Consider the following 19547-nt stretch of genomic DNA (forward strand, 5'->3'; position numbering starts at 1 on the left):
GGAGAGGCCCTCTTCGGTGGTGGAAGTCTCATCTGTCTCACAGCCTGATGAAACCTTATAGCTTGAGCCAGTCCTTCTTTCAGCTGCAGCATGCTAGAGCACAGTTCTGGCACCTCTCAGGTGGGCGCCATTGCAGGTTGGCTCCCCCTCGCCTGTTTCTTGCCTTTATGTAATTCAGAGAAGCCCAAAATGAACATTTCAAGTCAAAACAGAAGCTGACTCCACCTAACTCCTAGCCAGTCCTAGCTGCGATTGGTCAAAATACGGGATGGGGCCAATTAGTATTTCCTTTTATTCAATCTTTCTCCCATGTACCAGCAGCAAGCTTTAAGATTTCCAGCTGGGCCTCTACTGTTGCACACAGGCACACTGTGCAAGGGCCCTTCTGAGCTGCCCTAGCCACCTGCCTAAATCTAAGAGAACGAGGGAGTTGGGGGTTATTTGACCTGCACTAGAACCAGGGGTGACCCCCAAATCAACTAGGGAGACAGCTTGCTGTAGTTCTAAGCACCTCTGTGGGCAGTTAACAAGGCTGTTGACAAAGCGGCATCCAGCAACTTACAAGCATCCTCAAGGCGTGAGCTAACAGCAGAAATGTGTTGTGATGGGTAGACTCAATTATTGTATCATATCATATCATATCAGAGAGAGAGAGAGAGAGCTTTGTTTGTGTACAGGTTGTGTACAGGTTTCAATCCCCTGCATCTCAAGGTATTGATGCAAAGCCCCCTGTCTGAAATCCTGGCAAGCCACTGGTAGTCTACTCAGTAGACAAAATTGGGCTACATGGACAAATGGTCTGACTCATTTATTTATATACCCATTTATGGGTTTTGTGCTGAATGTCACTGCCTATACCAATCTTACCGTATTTTTCATCCCATAGGACGCTCCGTCCCATAGAATGCACCTAGTTTTTTGGGGGGGAAATAAAGGAAAATTTAACCAGGTCGAGGAAAAGCGGGATGGCAGCGCTGTCCCTCCCCGCTGTCCTCCGAGCTTGTGGGGCTGGCCGATGTGTGCCCGAAGCGCGGGGCGCTCTGCTTCAGCGCGCCCCGCGCTCCATGCAGCAGGCGCGAACTCCCGCAGGGCTCCCTAGGCTGCGGATGTCTGCTCGGCGCACGGGGCACTCTGCTTCAGGGCGCCACGGGCGGCAGGCTACTATCCGTAGCCTAGGGAGCCCTGCGGGAACTCCTGTGGGCTCCCCAGGCTTGCTGATAGCTTCCCGAAGCCTGGAGTACCGACCCCTCTCGCTCGCCAAGCTTCAGCGAAAGCCTGTATTCGCCCCATAGGATGCACACAGATTTCCCCTTCATTTTTGGAGGGGGGAAAGTGCGTCCTATAGGGCGAAAAATACGGTATATTTGTGCTACCAAATGATTCTGTGTATACTGTACATAACATATACCATATAGAGTTCAAGTGAATAACTTTTTTAAAAAACACCACCACCATCTGATTTTAATATGCATCATGGGAGCACAACCTGGAACAAAAGTGAAGCATTATGTTTCACACACTGTCATATTTGGTTCCTTTTTCATGTCAAAATGGCTTGTGTGTAATTAACGACCTCCCAGGGCTTTAGGGTTTTGTTTCATTTTTTGCTGTTGTTTACAGTAGTGTTTGCCTAGCTCAAAACCAGAAGTTACTATACATTCCAGTGACCCCCTGGGTTTTTTACTGTAGAAAAAAACAATTAAAATATAATATTTGAGATAACTGCACTAAATAAGTTTCAGTACAGACATTGGCAGAGCTTTCCCCACAAAGTTCAAAGTGTTTCCAGCTGCTGTAATTATGCAATCCTACCCATTACTCAGAAGTAGAACTCTCACTGTGCTCAATAAGGCTTTCTCCCAGGTTAAATGTACATAGTTTTATTTATTTATTTTTGGAAAATGTATATTTAATTAATATCTCAAGTCTGTTTTGCCATAAAGATGCAAACATGTTAATTCACTCACAAGTAGTCCTACTGAGTCTTAGCTGTGACATCTGGCCCACAGGACAAAAGAGTCTTCCAGAAGATTTGCAAGATTATTGTGATATGCACGCAACACCCATCAGCAAAAATGCAGGCAGTAGCTAGAATCCCATTTTCCACGGTGGCTAAATGGGTGCTTACAGGAAGCCCACCAAGCAGGACATGAGCGCAATGACCCCTCTATCAATGTCATTACTCAGCAATGTACAATGTAATATACATTACCTATGTACACACTATTATATAGCATGTGTGTGTAGATAGGCAGACAAGTAATACCCAGTGCTGCATGAGTGGATTTCCTTTTCCTGGCTGCCCCATGCCCCTGCAGTACCTTGCAAACCCACCCAATCTGCTCCAGAGGGTCCCCCCAGCCCTCTGAAGCAGATCTGGTAGATTTGTGAGGGGCTGCATGGCGGAGGAGAGGAAAGGAAAAGGGAGTCCCATTGGGCAAGCATAAACTCCGCAGTGGTTCTCAACCTGTGGGTCCCCAGATGTTGTTGGACTACAACTCCCATCATCCCTGAGCTCTGGCCTTGCTTGCTAGGGGTGATGGGAGTTGTAGTTCAACAACATCTGGGGACCCACAGGTTAAGAAAGGCTGCATATGCATACACAACACTGAGGTGGGTGTGGGAGAATTCTATTTTGCTAATTTGCTGTAGAGCACAAATAAAGATAGAAGCATATATTCAAATTTACATTCCTTAGGGACATTACAAGCTGACCTATAACAAGTCAGACACCGTTGCCACAGACTGGCAGTGGCCTCAAATGACTTCAGGCAGGTATCTCTCCCAGCCCTACCTGGAGAGGCCAGAGGGATTGAACCTGGGAACTTTTCCATGCGGAGCTTGTGCTCTGCCACTGAGCTGCAGTCCCCGCCCCCCACCCCAACCATTTGGAAACACTGTCCAGGCTTATGCAGAATTTAACCTTTGCAAACTGATGCTTCAGGCAGTGGGGGAGGGGGACACAAAACAAAACAGCCCCCTGTTTTGCTTTTTACACTGTCAGGGGAAAGTGACAAGTGAGTGAAATCCTACCATGCGCCCCTGCCAAGTCTAGCAGCGCTGTTTAATTGGGGTGGGCGGTGGGGGATGGGGATGAAGCATTACACATAGACTTTTTCCTTCCCAAGAAATGAGTGGGTAGGGTCACCCCTCCCCCCGAAAGAATGGGGCAGGCGCCAAGTGTGTTCACTGTGGCTGATCTCCACTGCCTGAGCCTGCAGTCCTCGTGCCACCCGCGAGGATCAAACTCAGGCGGGATCAAATGCCCTAAGCAACATCAGAGATGTGGAGGGATAGCTCTAGGCCAGCAGGAATGCAGATAACTTGCAATTACATGAGATCTCATTCATGGATTGTCAAATTAGCAGAGGTTGGCAAGCGCTCCTTACCTCCTCTTAATTGAGAGCAAAAATGAGCTCTGGCATAGCACTTTGGAATGAAAGGAACTAGAGATATGTGAGGAATTTGCCCTTTGTTTTAAGAAGCATGGACAGTTAACATGGATGTCAAAACACACAGGGCTTGGTGAAATTCTAGGGGATAAAACCGCTGTAAAAGGGGCTGGCTCATGTGGCAACAGCATTGCTCGAAACCACACTTTAAAAAGAAAATAAAAGAAAACGGAAAGCTTAAAACTTGCATATAAATCTTTCATCTCTGAAAGCCAGTTCCCTGCCACTCCCTGCCACTAATCTAACCATCATATAAGGACATTGCAACAATTAGATGATGAGTAAAATTCCTTAGCTCACTCCTGGAAGAATGATGAAACAATTTTTACAATTATTATTATTTTAGATAGTCCACAGCATTTAGATCAGATAGATTAACAGCAAATTACTGTACTTGTTGCACATTCCATCCTGAAATGTGGCAGGATGGACAAACAAGGTTACCAACTTCGAATTTATATTTTATATCATATGCAGTCATTTGATTTAATCTTGTCTTCAAGAAACTTGTCTTGTTGATGTTAATGCTGCCCACCTGCAGGGTTTTAAGACATGACAGCTCTCCCAGCAATGAAGTTTGGCTGTGCGTGTGGGGATTTGAATATTCTCATTTCTACAGATTCACATATCAAAAGCATTTGTAGTGCACACCATTTATTAAGCGTTTGAAACAAGGCAGCGAAAGTCCCGCAATGCTATAACCCAAACAGAGTTTTATTTTGTGCACCCATCCAAAGTTCTTGACCTGTCTTTTTCTTTGGATTTCGACCACTTCATCCAAAGGTGGCTAACCTGTTGCCCTACAGATGTTCTCAGACTTCAACTCCCATGAGCCTCGGTCAAACATAGACAATTGTCAGTGATGATGGGAATTGTAGTCGGGCAACATCAAGAGGGCCAAAGCTTGCCCATTCCCAGTCTAATCTCAAGTGAAACCTAATAATCATCCCATCATCCTTGACCACTGGTGGTGCTTAACCCCCCCCCCAAAAAAAACAATACTTTTTGCAGTTCAGAAAGTAATGAGGAAATGCTTTGAAAATGTGGGGTGAATGAATTATTAATAGAAAGACCCCAGAATCAAAATAGGATGAAACGAAATTAATGCTCTTTGTCAATCCTCTATTGCTCAGAACAGACAGAGTAAGCTTTGTGCAAGTAAATTAATATGAATGCTTTAAAAGCAGATAGTCTTGAGGAGGCTAGTCTAACCCAGACTTCTGCAGCCTGGTGTCATATAACATAGGATGCTATGTTATACACTCTTGGCCCTTCTGTTGCAATATTGTCTAAACTAACAGTGGCTCTTCCAGGTATCATATAAGGGACATCAGTGCTTTTTTTTCTGGGGGTACTCATACCCCTAAACATTTTGTGAATCTTTGTACTTTTGTCCATTTACTGTATTTATTTTTCCCAATTTGAACTATAAAATGGTGATTTTATTTTTAGAAAATAGGCACAGGGGGACATTATCAGCTCTACCTGGAGAAGGCCAATGGTCAGGGATGGTGGAGTTAGTTTTGAAACCTCTGTCTGCAGAAGGCTTATGTGACTGGCAGACCTTCTATGACTAATGAAAGCACAAACAGGTAAACACTCTTCATGCCTCTCCAGAGGAGCCCCCTCACCTTTGAAAACCCCTGCTCCACAGAGCACTCTTGCCATCTCTCCCTCTCTCGCTCTCTGGTATTTGGACTGACTGTGCCAACTCTCCATTCCAGAGCCCAGCAATGCCTTTTATGGTCTGATAGATTCAGAGTTGCCTGATCTACTTCAGCTCTGGTGAGAGGTCATCTAAACCCACTTTATCATTCCCTGAGCCAAATTGCTCACTGGAGACTGCATTTTAAAAGTATAATTAAAAATGTTTGGGCAGTGAGCTGACAGAAAAATGGCACCCAGCAAAGCACTGCCAGTCCTGTCCCGTTCTACCCCCCTCATTTCTTTTTTTATAGCATCATGCTTTTCATGCATAGGGCATTTATTCTTTGATTCTATTCAATGCTCCTTTGGGGACTTGTTTCCATGTCTCTCATTTGAAATCCTCGAGCTATGGAATGGGTCTGTTAATCCTGGTGGTGTTGATCGTAAAGCAACCTCTACTTTTAACTATGGATCATTATGACGACTCTCATTTTACATACCCAAGAAAAAGAAGACGTGTCCAGGGAAAAGGGGACATATGGCAACCCTACATTACGATCATTTTGAAACAAAACTTTAAGGCAAGACAAAACACAATCAGTTCGATAGGGAATGGTTTATGTTCATCAGATTTATAAACAGTACTCAGAGGTCACATCATACCCCCTGCATCCCATTCAACTATAGGGAGTGAATACCAGAATACGGTGTTTATACTTGCTTCTCAATGTGTCTTGAGATGGCTACATACTCTGTCCTGCACAGGTTTAATGATGGCTGCTTACTGCTTTTATGTTCACTCTGTATGTTCACAAAAGTAATAACAAATGTTTCCCAGAGGTTGCTGTTCATGGTGTACAACTATTATGAAGTCATTCAAAGTATTATTTGTCTCAAAAGTTAACTGCAGAGTTGCCCTTAAGCTGATAAAACAATGAATGAACGCATGAATGGGAAGGAAACTGAAACCTTGATTAGTCTTGGATTGTCATGTTTCCTTTGAGGCATTCATAACCTGCCTTATTGTGGGTTGAACTGTTTGCCCACCTAGCAATGTACTATTTTGACAGGCAGCACCTCTTCAAGTTGTCTCAGTCAGAGGCCTTTCAGAACGCCTAATAGCTGATATTTTTAAAATAAACAAAACTGGAGGTGTTCGTGATACCACTGAGATATGGTCCCATTGCAGTGGAAGGTAGTTGGATCCAGTAACATTCAACACAGATCCTTGCACGAAGGGAATTGTCAGTGCATCTGATGCTTACACTGCCTCACCTCCACCTCCCCAGCAGGTATGGGAACCCACATTGAGCAGAAAAGTCAGGGTTGCAATTGATTTTGCACCACACCCCCCAGCATTACAGACTGAGCTACAATACAGATTGGGCTACAGAAATATCCCCACAATAAAGGCCCGCCTCTTCACACAAGTGATTCAGCTCTCTTCCAGTTTAGTAGAAGCTTATCTACACATTCTAGCCCACTAGGCCTCTCTCCAAGAAGGAGCTAGTGACCAAAAATGTAAGTTCTGCTCAAAGCAGTGGGACTTAATTATATTATGCTTAGTGGACCACAGGAGTGATCCAGTGCAGTATTATTATTTTTTATTATTATTTAACTAATATATATATACCAAGTACTTGACAGAATACCTTTAAGCAGTTTACAAAGATCTAAAATGTTCAGTAACACTCCACCAATAAAAGCAAACATTAAAAAACAAATTAACATAAAATGATAAAAATACATAAATAAGCAATTTTAAAACACACACACACACACACACACACACACACAAATAATTAATAACAACATTACATTTTAAAATTACATGCCGGGATAGGTTTGCTGAAACAGAAGGATTTTTTAGTCAGCATGAAAATAATTCAGCCATAGGTACCTGCTTAATATCAATGAGCAGGGTAAATGAACAAGTAAATGTTCCCACACTGAATGATTTATTCCCTACAAGTGTGGAATGAACATTTTGTGGCATTTGTATTGAAAAAAACAACAACAGGTAAAAAGTACTCCCTAATCCCCCCAAAGGGATTATGAGATGATGCTATTGAACAAAAAGCCATATTTCTTTAATTTGTACACAGAGGAATGTCTCTTACAGTTCCCCCATTTACGTAGATCCAACTGAGATAGTTATTGTCCAGTTCTGTGCAACCCTGATCACCATTCTTATAGCAGGGATGAGGAGCATGTGGCCCTCCAGATGTTGCTGGACTACGCCTCCCATCATCCCTTACCACTGGCTGTGCTAGAAGGGGCTCATGGGAGTTGGAGTCCAACAAATATCCAGAGCGCTGCAGATTCCCAGCCCTGCCCTAGGGCCTTTAAACTGGGTGGAACTAGTTATATCTCTTTTGATTTCAACAGAGGAAAGGGCAGCTCCAGCCATCCAGCACGACTGTTTTCTAGACAAGCTTATGCTAATATAAATTGTTAGTTTTCAAGGTGTCACAGAAGCAGACTAAACAAGAATAGGGCTGGACTTTCTGAGGAAAAAAACAACCATAAATTGGGAAGGCAAATGTCTCCAACCCAAATACCCAAGAAAATGAAGTTTATGCAATCTTTCTTCTCAAGTGGAGTACGCTAAACAGGGTAATAGTGAAAATGAACAAATCCTTCACTGGAATTCCCACTGGCTAAGGTTTATAAAATAAATGATTCATTCCAGTGGTGCTTGTCATCACTTAAATTGTATGTCTAAGTCCTTGGACCTTTCATTACGTGGCTGTATTAACACTCCAAAAAGGCTGTTCGTTCCATTTGTTGGTATAAAGTGCACTTCCAGTCTGCTTAATCTTTGATGGACAGGCCTGATTGTTCCTGAAATCCCTGGCTATACAATACAACAAAGGCTTAAAGGCCTTTCTGGGCCTGGGCTACTACCCACAATGCACTGTGCTTCCTGTCCCTGTAGGGCTGGAATTCATGACCATGCAAAATGCTCAATCACACACTAGGCCAGGGCTTAAGCTGGGCTCTTTGTACAGCAGCATCTAAGGTCGGGAAGAAGATTTTAACTGTCAGGGCTTGGTGCTCATTGGCTCATTGATGAGAGGGAGAAGGAAATGCAGAGACACAAGATCACCAGCGGATGGTGTGTAGCTAACAGCAATCTGGCTCTGATAACAGGGGAGCCTGTTGGCTGGACTCCCATCTGTGGCTTAAGGGAGTTTGATATGGGACCCTAAGGGGTGGCTTATCTCTCCAAACCTGAACAGCAATGCCTGAATAGCAACTGTCTTGTGCTCCCCCCATAGAAAGGAGGAACCGAGTAAATACTTTCTCAACTACTCATCCGTCACACAAGAGGTCTGGAAGCAAGCGAAACCTTGAAAAGTGCCAAAATCTACTCTTTGGTTTTGTCAATACTCCAAAAAGAAAGAATGTGAAGTATCTCAGTGGAGCAGTTTTGCCATCCATCCTAAGAAAAGCACAAGGGTGGGTTTCATTGCAACACACCTCCAGATGCTTTTGTAGCATCTGGAATATAAAAATGTAAGAAGAGCTCTGCTGGATCAGGCCTAAGCCCATCTAGCTCAGGACCCTATTTCCTGTGATGGCCAAACAGATATGTAGGAGACACCCACAAACAGGGTTTATCCTACTGGTATTAAGAGGTACACAACTCCTACTGGTATTAAGAGGTACACAACTTCTGCACCTGGGGTTCCACTGAATTACCACAGTGCCCATTGATAGACATCTGCCATGAATTTATCCAGTTCCTGAAAGAACAAAGACGGTGTAGAGGTCATGAAAGATTAAACACTCTGCAAAGATGGCCTTATCCATGCCACCTCAAGATCAGGTAGCACTTCTGGTCACTCCAAACAACATGTTTAAACCCCTTCTTTTAATCACAGGGTTTGGGTATCTCTAAAGCACTACGAGTCTCAATGAACTACAGTGGGGCAGAAATTCACCACATATGGATTGAAATTCACCATATTTTGGTTAAAACCAAGGCAGACTAGATTTACAAAACATGTTGGGGTGTGTGTGTGTGTGTGTGAGAGAGAGAGAGAGAGAGAGAGGGTGGTGGTGGTGGTGGTGGTGGTGGTAGTAGTAGTAGTAGTAGTAGTAGTACAGAGGTCATGGTGTAGCACCAGGACCTGGGAGGCCAGGGTTCAACTTCCACCCTCGGCCATAAAGTTTTCCCTTGTGTCAGTCACTCACTCTCAGCCTAAGAACATCCAGAGAGCTTCATGACCAAGTGGAGATTTGAACCTTGGTCTCCCAGATCCTAGTCCAACACTATAATCACTACACCACACAATACCAATTTATGAACGTTTATTCAATTAACTTAAGCTAGGGGCTCAGTTATGTCTCCACTTTTCCCATCACTGTCCCTTGGGAAAACCCACTGTTTAGCCACTGAATCAGAGCAAATGCTAATCGGATTTTCTCTGGATTGATGTTTGCTCTGGTTTTCTGCGAAACAGTGGGTTTCCCGGGGGAAAGCAGCAGGGCAAAGGCTAAATCGCTTGAAACCATGAGTAGAAAGCACAGGAGATGGAGAAAACCACTTGAACCTGTGTTTCTGAGGCACAGGGCGAGCTGAATTTGGACAAGCCTCCCCCCCCCCCAGTTAACCAGCTAAGAATACCCTCAACCAGTAGTAGCCTTGCTTATATTATCTGTAAAAGAAGCAGCATTTTAAACAGATAAGGGTGGCCTCAGGACACACCTTAGCCACAGACACGTTGGCATTAACAAGCCCTCCATCAGAGAAAGCCTAGCATTCCATGGCATTCCAATCATACTCCATTCAGAACGAAATGCTGTCAGCAGCAAACGCTTATGCATTCTCTGCCTTTGCTGTGATATCTGAGCAAAACACTGGCCTTTAGTCAGCCAGAGGGGCTATTCTGCTCTTGTGTTTGAGCACAAAGTATCATGGAGAGAGATCCCTGTGCTGAAGCATGCGGCTGAGAAGCAATGAGGAACTTCCGCATTGCTGTTTTTAATTCAGTTGCTACAGTTGCCACTGCTGACACCAGTCACAAAGTTCGCTTGGCTGATCCAGTGCCAGGAGGGGCATTGCCGGCACTCCATCGCCAGCTGGAAAAGGCCACCTCTGAGTCTATACTTCACATTGGAAGCAGAAGATACACAATGCTAAGAGGAAGGAACCGACCTATCTTCAAAATTTGCACCAATGAAGGGGATGTAAAAGAATGAGAGGAGAGGAAACAGATAACTGGGTCCAGACCCACATCATACATTTAAAGCAGAGCTTTCCAAACTGTGTGTTGCAACACGTTACGTGTGTCAGCTGCAGTGTGTGGGTGTGGAACACGAATGCTCCCCGCGCTCCTCCTGGGGCAGAAATGGGGTTAGTTTAACCTCCAGTTTGCTAATAAAACTGAATTAGTGTGCCATGAAATAACACATGTCTAAAAAGTGTGTCACCAACATGAAAAGTTTGGAAAGCTCAGATTTAAAAGTTTAACCTTCATGGTTTCTCTCAAACAATAATAGGAACGGTAGTTTGTAAAGGTGTTGGGAATTGTTGCTCTTATATTTACGCTTTGCTTTTGAAGTTCCCTATCTTGGATTAATGAAGATACACCCAAGAAGGTGGTGGATGGAAGCTGAAGGACCTTGCTTGAGAGGCAGTGTAGAGATGACTTGGTCCCCAGCAGGTGGATCATTCTAAGTCCTAAAACAAGAAGCTAGATTAGCAGACCTTTCCAAACAGCAAGGAGCAGTTCATGATCAAGGAAAGGGCAGGCAGCTTTCTGGAGGTGCTGTTGCTACTACTAAAAAGTTGATTTATGGGGATATTTGGGGCACATTGGATCCCCCACAAAATCTACAGAAGAACTGGGAATGCCAGTGGGAAACTGGATAATAAAATATAGCAAAACGGGGTTTAAAAACCTGCTACTACCACCTAGTGGTTTTGTGTTGTTGTTTTTTGCAGGGTGGGGAAAGGTACAATAAACATTTTTTGAGAGGGTGACAAAAACCATACCTCTCAACAGAGTGCTTTTGGGGGGGCTGCTATGACATGCGAATCACATGACTCACACAGACATGCAGCCCTGGAAGACGGCATCCCGTTTTTTTTGCCACAACATGTTGATGAGTATACAGATACAAGTTATAGGGCAATTCAGTTTTAAGTATGTCTCAGTGCCCTTCTTCTTGCAGGACTTAATTGAAATAGACTAACAGGTTGCCTGGCACAGAAACTGAGTACCAAAACAGTTCATACTCAACTTCCAGTGTTGGATCATGTTGCCCTTATACATATGCTAAGCCACACCCCAGATCAAGATTATTGGTAATGTTTATTTTACTTAGACAACGTATATAGTACTTAATGACAATCTTCTCTCAGCAATGTACAAGGAAAGCAATACCATGAAAAGAAAAAACCATTAAAACTATATTTTTGGGTGTCCTCTTAGTTCCTATTTACCCTGCTCTATGATAAAAGTAGTAATGAAAACTCCAGATTCTGCCCAAATAAATGCACAGGCAAGATGCAATATAACCTTCCACCACCAAGAAAGGAGGGATTACTCACAGTTCTTATCATTTTGGTATTTTTGGCCCAAGACTCCAGATACTCTGCACACAGCACCCATGAACATTTAAAAAGTGAGGTTGAAACTAGCTGTGCTTATCTTAGTACATTGTACAGAGTATTTGGATACTAATTCAGACACAGAAAGCATTTTCCTTGCATATTTCCTATACTTCTGGCAAATCTGTATCAGTCACCAACATATTTCCTCTTCCAAGGCAGAACCCTTCTAGAAGCAGTGGAAAACAGCTGGCAAATGAGTTCAAAACTGCATGCAAACCCAGGAGCTTAGGAATAAATCCTCATGGGTTCTGCCAGACTGACTATGTGCAGGTTGAAGATTGTAGAATCAGTTCAAATGTTTGCAGCTTGAATGAGTAGCTTGAAAAGAAATGTCCTGAGGACATTCAGTGGGGGAGATTTGTCTGCACAACAGTGCTTGAATAGTTTCAAGGGCCATTACATACGTAACCTGAAGCAGGCTATGTTTTCTTAACTCAGATTCCACTCACTTTCAAAGCACCATGTACTATAACGACGCTGCCTTGCAGACACCCTCTTCCTTCGTGATTTACCCTTTCTTCCATTTTTTTTATACATGCCCTTATTACATCTCAGCTCATCTGTGATCTCCTTGTGCAACCACACTGGTTTCTTTAAATGCCTCTCACTGCAGTGACTCAGACAGAGGTCAGGTAAGTGCCACAGCCCCACCACCTCCTCTACTGCCAGAACAAGCCCTACTGAATGGGGGCATACAACAGTACTTTCACAAGTCACCCACTCATTCAAAGAGGAACACCCCAGGAGATAGGGGGTGCATTCAGACATAGAGTTTATTGTGCAAGTTTTACTGGCTGCAATGCTAATGCTCCTGTTCTGGGTTCTAATGTTCCTTTTACACTGCATTACCTGTTGCATTATCTATTTTTTGACTGATACACCACCACGTGGTACTAAATTTTACATGGCAGTAAAGGCCATATGCCAGAATCACACTACAGTTCTTGTTATGTTAAATTGCAATGCAAAACTCCTGCAATTTTCCAGGTGGCCAGAGTCGCGAAAAGATTTTTTTTTCTGGAAGCAAATACTACAAATATTATTTCTCAACTTCTACTAGTTTTCCAAAAGTGACTGTTACATCATGTGATAGATCACACAAAACATGGAAAATATCAGGTAAGGAAACACTGTGAAAATTGAATAAAGTGCTGTTTGAATGCAGCCTCGGTCTTTAAGACGATTGCTTAAATGTTGGGAATTTAGATGCTAACCTTCCCATAAAGTTGCGCTGAAAGGACCCCAGGTGTCCTTCATCTTAAGAATGCATGAGTCTGTTGAGATTCAGAGTAAACAAGCTAGCTCTTTTATAAATATTTAACAGAATGCTGGCATCGTCAGCAGAACCAGGATTCTCCCCAATTAAGACCAATTCCTTGCATGACACACTGTTAAGACAACTTTTCACTGTTCAGCAAATATTTATGATGTACTTTGTTGATATCCTAATGTACAGAAACCAGCAGAGGTGGACTCATATGCCTGCTCAGACCATGGATACATGTTTTATTAGTACATGAGTCACTTGTTGAGAATCCTCTTTACAGGAGGTCCTTTTGGAACCAACACACACATGTGGCAGTTTATGGTGGTGGTGCCCAAACAGGATATGCATACCCCTGCTAAACACAGAAGCTTCGTGTGTTAGGGGAGGGGTAGTATCCCTGGTGGGGGACATGTTGCGGTCCTTCTGGCATAGTTTGTCCACCTTTGGTCTCCACCCTGCCCTCAGCTCTCACCTGTGGTTCCTAGAAGTTGTCAGCATGTAACAGTGGCCACACCCTGAGAACGGCTAAAACAGGTGAGGGTAGCTGATAGGCCTCAAACCATAGCTGTCAACTTTTCCCTTTTCTTGTGAGGAATCCTATTCGGAATAAGGGAATTTCCCTTAAAAAATGGGAAACGTTGACAACTATGCCTCAAACCCTCAGTAAGCTAGGACCTTCCCCTGCATGCAAAGATGGGCTCCGGTAGATTGAGCAGACCACAGGACAAATAGTGGGTCCAACAGTCAAGAAGGCAGTTTCTGCACATACTGTGTAGAGAGAAGTGAGGGGCAGATGGTGTTCATCACCCTGGGAAGGCAGCCTATCTAGGAGAAGGAGAACTCTGATTCTAAACCTCTGCTACCTTGTGAGATATCTTCGGGGGGAGAAAAGGCTAAGGAGTAAATCCTGAAGCTGTTTTTGCTATAAACAGATGTATTTTACTTTTTGCTGCTAAGGATGAATGCTTGACTGTGAGTAAAATATGTGTTTTAAACTTACTTTTCAGTCTGTATCCTATTTCTCTGATAAACAGGCAACAAAGGGGAAGATTGGCCTAACAGCTAATTCCTGTGCTTTCAATTAAACTGCTTAAGATGGGATTTAAACTCTGCTCAGCCCCATGCGTCTAAATGCAAGTGTTAAGCTGATCCTTTTGTCTGTTAACCCAAATACATGGGTCTGCAGAGGGATAAAATATAGTTAATTATATTCCCTCATCTACCTAATAAACCCATCAAGTACAACATCTGGAGACCCAAGAGTGAGGACTCACAGCTGTTTTAATGTATGGATTCAGTCAGATCACAGCTCTCAAGTGAACAGCAAAACATTTAAATTCTTTTGTATTGCCACATTCTTTTAAAATATAAAACTGATTTATTTATTTTTTGTTCTCCACATCAGAGAAAAGTCTCCCTTAGTATAACCAGGACTGACATCAGCACCCAAGCTCCCCATGCCCTCCCTGTCAAGGCCCACTGACATCAATGCCTTCTCTGTGCTGGGCAACTGCATTGAGGAACTGCCATTTTAAATTTCCCACAATGCCCCAGAGCAATATGATTTCATCAACAGGTAAAGCTTCTTGTGGGGCTGCAGACAACTTGATTTGTATAATGCTTAATATGTTAAAAATATATCTAAGTAGTAAACAAAAAACTGAAGCAACAACAGACAACTTAAACAAAATATTACAAAAATAGACAGCTACATATAAAAATGTTACATTAATAACAAGTTACTAATATATATAAATCAATATCCATTCATTTTCCTTTTGACACACTCTCCCTCTTGGCCTCTGGGTTCTTAACCAGGGTCCAAACAAACTCTCAGTTCACCCCAAAAGTCTGACAATGAGAATAATTCCTGTAAACAGCAGGCAGCACCCTAGTCTCTCACTCTAGACTTGCTTTTTATGGGCAGGCTCAAAGTGGAAAGTCCTTCCTTGCCTGCAGTTGTGTCCCATTCAGCTGCATGTGCCACACCCAGTTCCAGGTACAGCAAGTTTGCTGAGTTTCCCAGGAGGTCCAGAGGACGGGGAAAGGGCTCTTTCTGCTCACAGCTCTTTCTTTACCCTCTGCCCTCTCCTCCAGCTGCTTGGCAACCCAAAAATAATCAACCCAAGTTGGCAAACCATCAAAAAGGAAAATGGTGGCTGCACCACTGATGTAACCTGCCTCAGATCAGAGTACCATCACTTGTGGGTCCGGTCCCACTGGCGGAAGAACAATGCTATCAGGCACAGATTACAGACGCGATTGCCATGTTCACAGGTGATGATCTGCATCCAGCTCAGAGATGACAGAAGAGGAGGCAACACCTGAAGATCCATCACCTCTGCTCCTGGACTATCCAAGCCAGAGCATGAGCCCTTAGCTAACTCCTCTGGTTTACAGGACACATCTCATAGGTAGCTCTCAGCATCCCTATGCTCTATGAGCCAGTGGGTGCAGAATAGAGCTATGGCCCTTCATGCAACATATAGCTCCTGTTAGGCTTGCCCCCTCTAAGTGGCTATCAGATTGGCCACTTTATCATGCCTTAAAATGCTCACTCTTGGGAGAGTTCTTGCCAATCCTGGTTCCAGGGAGCTCTCCTGGGTTGGCCTAGGCAACTCACCATACTTGCCCCTGTTCTTCAAGGCCTAACAACTTAAATTGTGAGTGCCACAGACTCTTAACTGACTGCCCCCTCCTTTTCCTAAAACAGGACAGGATGACCTCCAGAGCCAGCTCCCTATGTCTCAAGGCTCAGCTCTGAAATATGTGGATAATTATTATTTTTTAAAACCTTGTGCCTTTAAGTATGCACAGAGTGTTTCATCAATGATCCTCCCACAATCTGGGCTTAAGGGAGTGCAGCTGAGGTTCTGGTCTAGAGATAAGCAAAATAGAATTGGCAGTTTTCTCTCTCTCTCTGCTGAAGAAAAAGTGCACAGCCTGAGCCACACCTCTCCAGATTTCCAAGCGTGCAAGTTTACATTCCCCAATATGAGCACCTATTTGTGTGGCCTTGCAGTTCAGCCTGGGGTGGGGGGCAGTGGCAGTAATTCTGTCAGCTCTCACCCATCCAGATTTGCAATGCCTTTCATAGCCTGATCAGCTTAAATTCAGGAAAACCACACCAACCACAGCACTTGTTAAGTAATCCAGCCCTGATGAAAAGCAGCCTCTTGCTTGGATATTTTTCCTCTCTCCCACAAACTCTATGGAAGGGAGAGAGGCTGGTGAAAAGTGGTTAAACAGCCCTTCTGGGGATTCTAAAGCCTTCACTTACACAAATCTACTGTTTATTATATGCCCATTCCCAGCCCAACTTCTTTTTTACAAATAAAATAAATATAAAAACTCTTTAAAAAATTCTTGGCAGGACTGCAGCAGCAAAGAAGTGAAAATCCCAGGATGAATTATTTCTCATAAGTGACGGCAACAGGAACGGGGTACAAAGTAAATTATTTATATGGCAGAGTATTTTTAACATGGTCAAGCTGCCCTGCACTGTAGAAAGGCAAGATCATCTGTGCCAAATAAACCCAAAGATCCACTGTGGCTTAGCACATCCCACAACCATTTCTCAAGATCAAGCCACACAAGAACTGTGGTTCAAAACTCTCCATCAGCTTAGAAGCAGAACACATCTTTTGCATACAGAAGGTCTCAGGTTCAATCACTGGCTTCTCCAGTTAAAAGGGCCAGGAAGCAGGTGATGGAAAGACCCTCCTCTGCCTAAGACCCTAGAGCACTACTGCCAGTCAATACTGGTTTAAACCATCTCTCAACAATTAAAGTGCCCCTCAGAGACTGCTACCATCTTTGACAATTGGCTATGCCAGCATCTGAAGGGCAACAGTATAGTGACAGCTGGGTTGTACCCAATGCTAGTTCTACTCAGGGCAGACCCACTGAAATTAATGGACTTAACTAACTTAGAACCATTAATTGCAATGGGGCCGAGTAGCTGGTGACAACCCCTTGTCTGGCCATCAAGTAAGAAAGTTTCCTACATTCTAAATCATTGGTTCTCCACCTTTCTGCTTCACAGGGTTGTTTGGGAGAATGAGCAAGAGAAGTAGAGTAAACCATTACCCTAGGTGCTAGATCCATCAGAGCATATAGTTGGAAAGAACTATATACCAGTTGGAAAGGATATGCGGTGCATGGTACAACTACTGCATCCCTGACAGATGATGGAACAGTTGTTGAAACTATAATCAGTGGACCCATTAGGCAAATGGGACAACACTGCCCCACTAACTTCTGCCTGCCTTCTTATTTGCAACCAGTCCAGGGAATGAGACAGCTTTTCAGCTACCTCTTTCTTAATCTCAGTGTTGCCTTGTGGGACTCGCCAGGGAGTAGGATGGGGACTAAACTAGAGTTAGTTGGCTCTGCTTGTCATTGGCCCTGGCTCTAACTACTGTTGGCCTCTTTGCCTTCCACCTCACCAGTCCCGAGGTGCAGCAGTCTCTACACTCTAGACCCAGAGAGATGATGCCTCTTCAATGTCATGAGAATACACGACAGGGCATGGCACTCTAGAGGTCCTCCACTGAAAATCTTAATGTACGGGTAGATACGATATGGAGATAGGTGCTCCTTCAAGCTCCCCGGTACTAAGTGTGCACATGGGATGGGGGACCTGTACTCATATGTTGTCATACTCTAATTCCCATCAGCCCCAGTCAGTATGGACAAAGGTCAGGGATAATAGGAATTATAACCCAACGATAGTGTTTGTAGAGCCACAGGTTCCTCAGCCCTGGTCCACACAAAATAATCACAGCCTCAGCATCTTGGGACCAGTTTATTGGAAGGATCACCACCTACAACATATATCTACTGGATCCCAAGGTAATCATCAGTGGCCCATCTCCAGGTATCTGCTACCAACCCAGGAGTGACAGGCAGCTATTTGTGAAAGGACCTTCTTAGATCACAACCTGGTTATGGAATACCTCCCCAGAGAGGCTAGTCTGGCACCTTCTATGCACTCTTATTGGCACCAAGCAAATAACTTTTATTTTCTGAGGATTTTAAATGCTGAGCTTGTAAATCCATTGATGTTTTATGTATGCTGTTTTGCTGTACAGTCATACCTCGGGTTGAATGTGCTTCGAGTTGCGCTCCACGGCAACCCGGAAGTAAGGGAGCGCGTTACTTCTGGGTTTCGCCACTCGCACATGCACAGACGCTCAAAATGACGTCACACGCATGCGCAGAAGTGGCGAAAAGTGACATGTGTGTGCAGACGTGCCGTCGCTAGTTACGTTTGCTTCTGGATGCAAACGGGGCTCCAGAATGGATCCTGTTCACATCCCGAGGTACCACTGTATAGTTATCCAGAATGCTTCACAGAATGCTTCAGAGTTTTTCTCAGCCCTACCTGGAAATGCTGAGGACCTTCTGCAAGCAAAGCAGATGCTCTAGCCACTAAGATACAGCCTTTCACTCCTAAGATGCTCTACCAATGAACTATGACACTTATCTAATGCTGATTTTTTTATTATTATTATTTCTGTTCTGTGGAAGGCACGTTTGGCAAATCCTCACCATGATCAACTCCCACCCAGAAACCTATGTCCCCACTGTGGAAGGATGTGTGGATCCAGAATTGGCCTCCACAGTCACTTAGGGACACACTGTTAAGACCATATTCATGGAAGACAATCTTACTTGGCTACGAGTGATCACCAAAGAAGAATAATATTGTATTTTGATGTTTTACAAACAACAAAACTTCAAAATACAATAATAATCACAGAATAATAGTAAAAAAGAACAGTCTTATTGAATGATACAGAGATGCTGTTAATGATAATAGATAACTGGGAGACATCCAGAACATGATCAGAGACATGAAGACCCAGTAACTGTGCAAGATCATAACAACTAAGGACAAAAAATTAATTTGGATAGTTAAGGTTATGCCAGTAATTACATCTGTTGTAGCTTGAATAAAGTCGTGTCAGATATGGTGATAACAGATGCATGAAAAATAATTAGATGTTCAAGACAGCGTTGCCTTGAGAGCAGATGTTACCAGCTACAGAACGTAAGCAGACAACTATTTAAAAACAAAACTCAAGAGTTAGTTTTAAAGCACACAGTATTATAACATCTGACCAGATAATCTCAGCCACATTGATGTATTTCTTGACATGTCCAAAAGCACTTGTAGTCATCTCATCTTGAGCTATCTCATTAACCATCTTTCTTTGAAGATGGTTTTAAATAATTACATGGAATTTGGAGAACCAATAAACCTATTTTTAAAAAAACCACTAGCTGATTTAAATGGAAAGTTTGTGCCACATGATATATTTATCTGGATGAAAATCAGGGGTATTAAAGATGTTACTGTTTGGTTCTAAGCTGGCTTTCTAAGAACATCATTGCCTCTCCTGAAAAACCTTTGCAACTAGATATGCCACCAGAAGGACACATTCAGAACCTTTTTTAAAATTCAGTTTTGCTGTTCAAATAACTTAGTAAGGCACTCAAGAGCAGCTGCAGGAAACCCAGACCCTTCGCCCCAACAGCTTGTGATAAGCAT

At 43.5% G+C, this 19547-nt stretch overlaps 1 protein-coding gene and 1 long non-coding RNA gene across 6 annotated transcripts in view; one reads left to right on the forward strand and one right to left on the reverse strand.

Moving 5' to 3' along the window:
• Window positions 1–19547, reverse strand: part of COL4A6 (collagen type IV alpha 6 chain) — a 172621-nt gene that overhangs the window by 76248 nt on the left and 76826 nt on the right. The window lies entirely within an intron of this gene.
• On the forward strand, window positions 6798–11479 carry LOC310698386. The gene is made up of 3 exons (XR_014521486.1): window positions 6798–8217; window positions 8381–8561; window positions 10670–11479. It is a non-coding gene; the product is annotated as an uncharacterized lncRNA (long non-coding RNA).

Source organism: Podarcis liolepis (assembly GCF_965112155.1).
Source record: "Podarcis liolepis genome assembly, chromosome: Z".
Taxonomy (NCBI): Eukaryota; Metazoa; Chordata; class Lepidosauria; order Squamata; family Lacertidae; genus Podarcis; species Podarcis liolepis.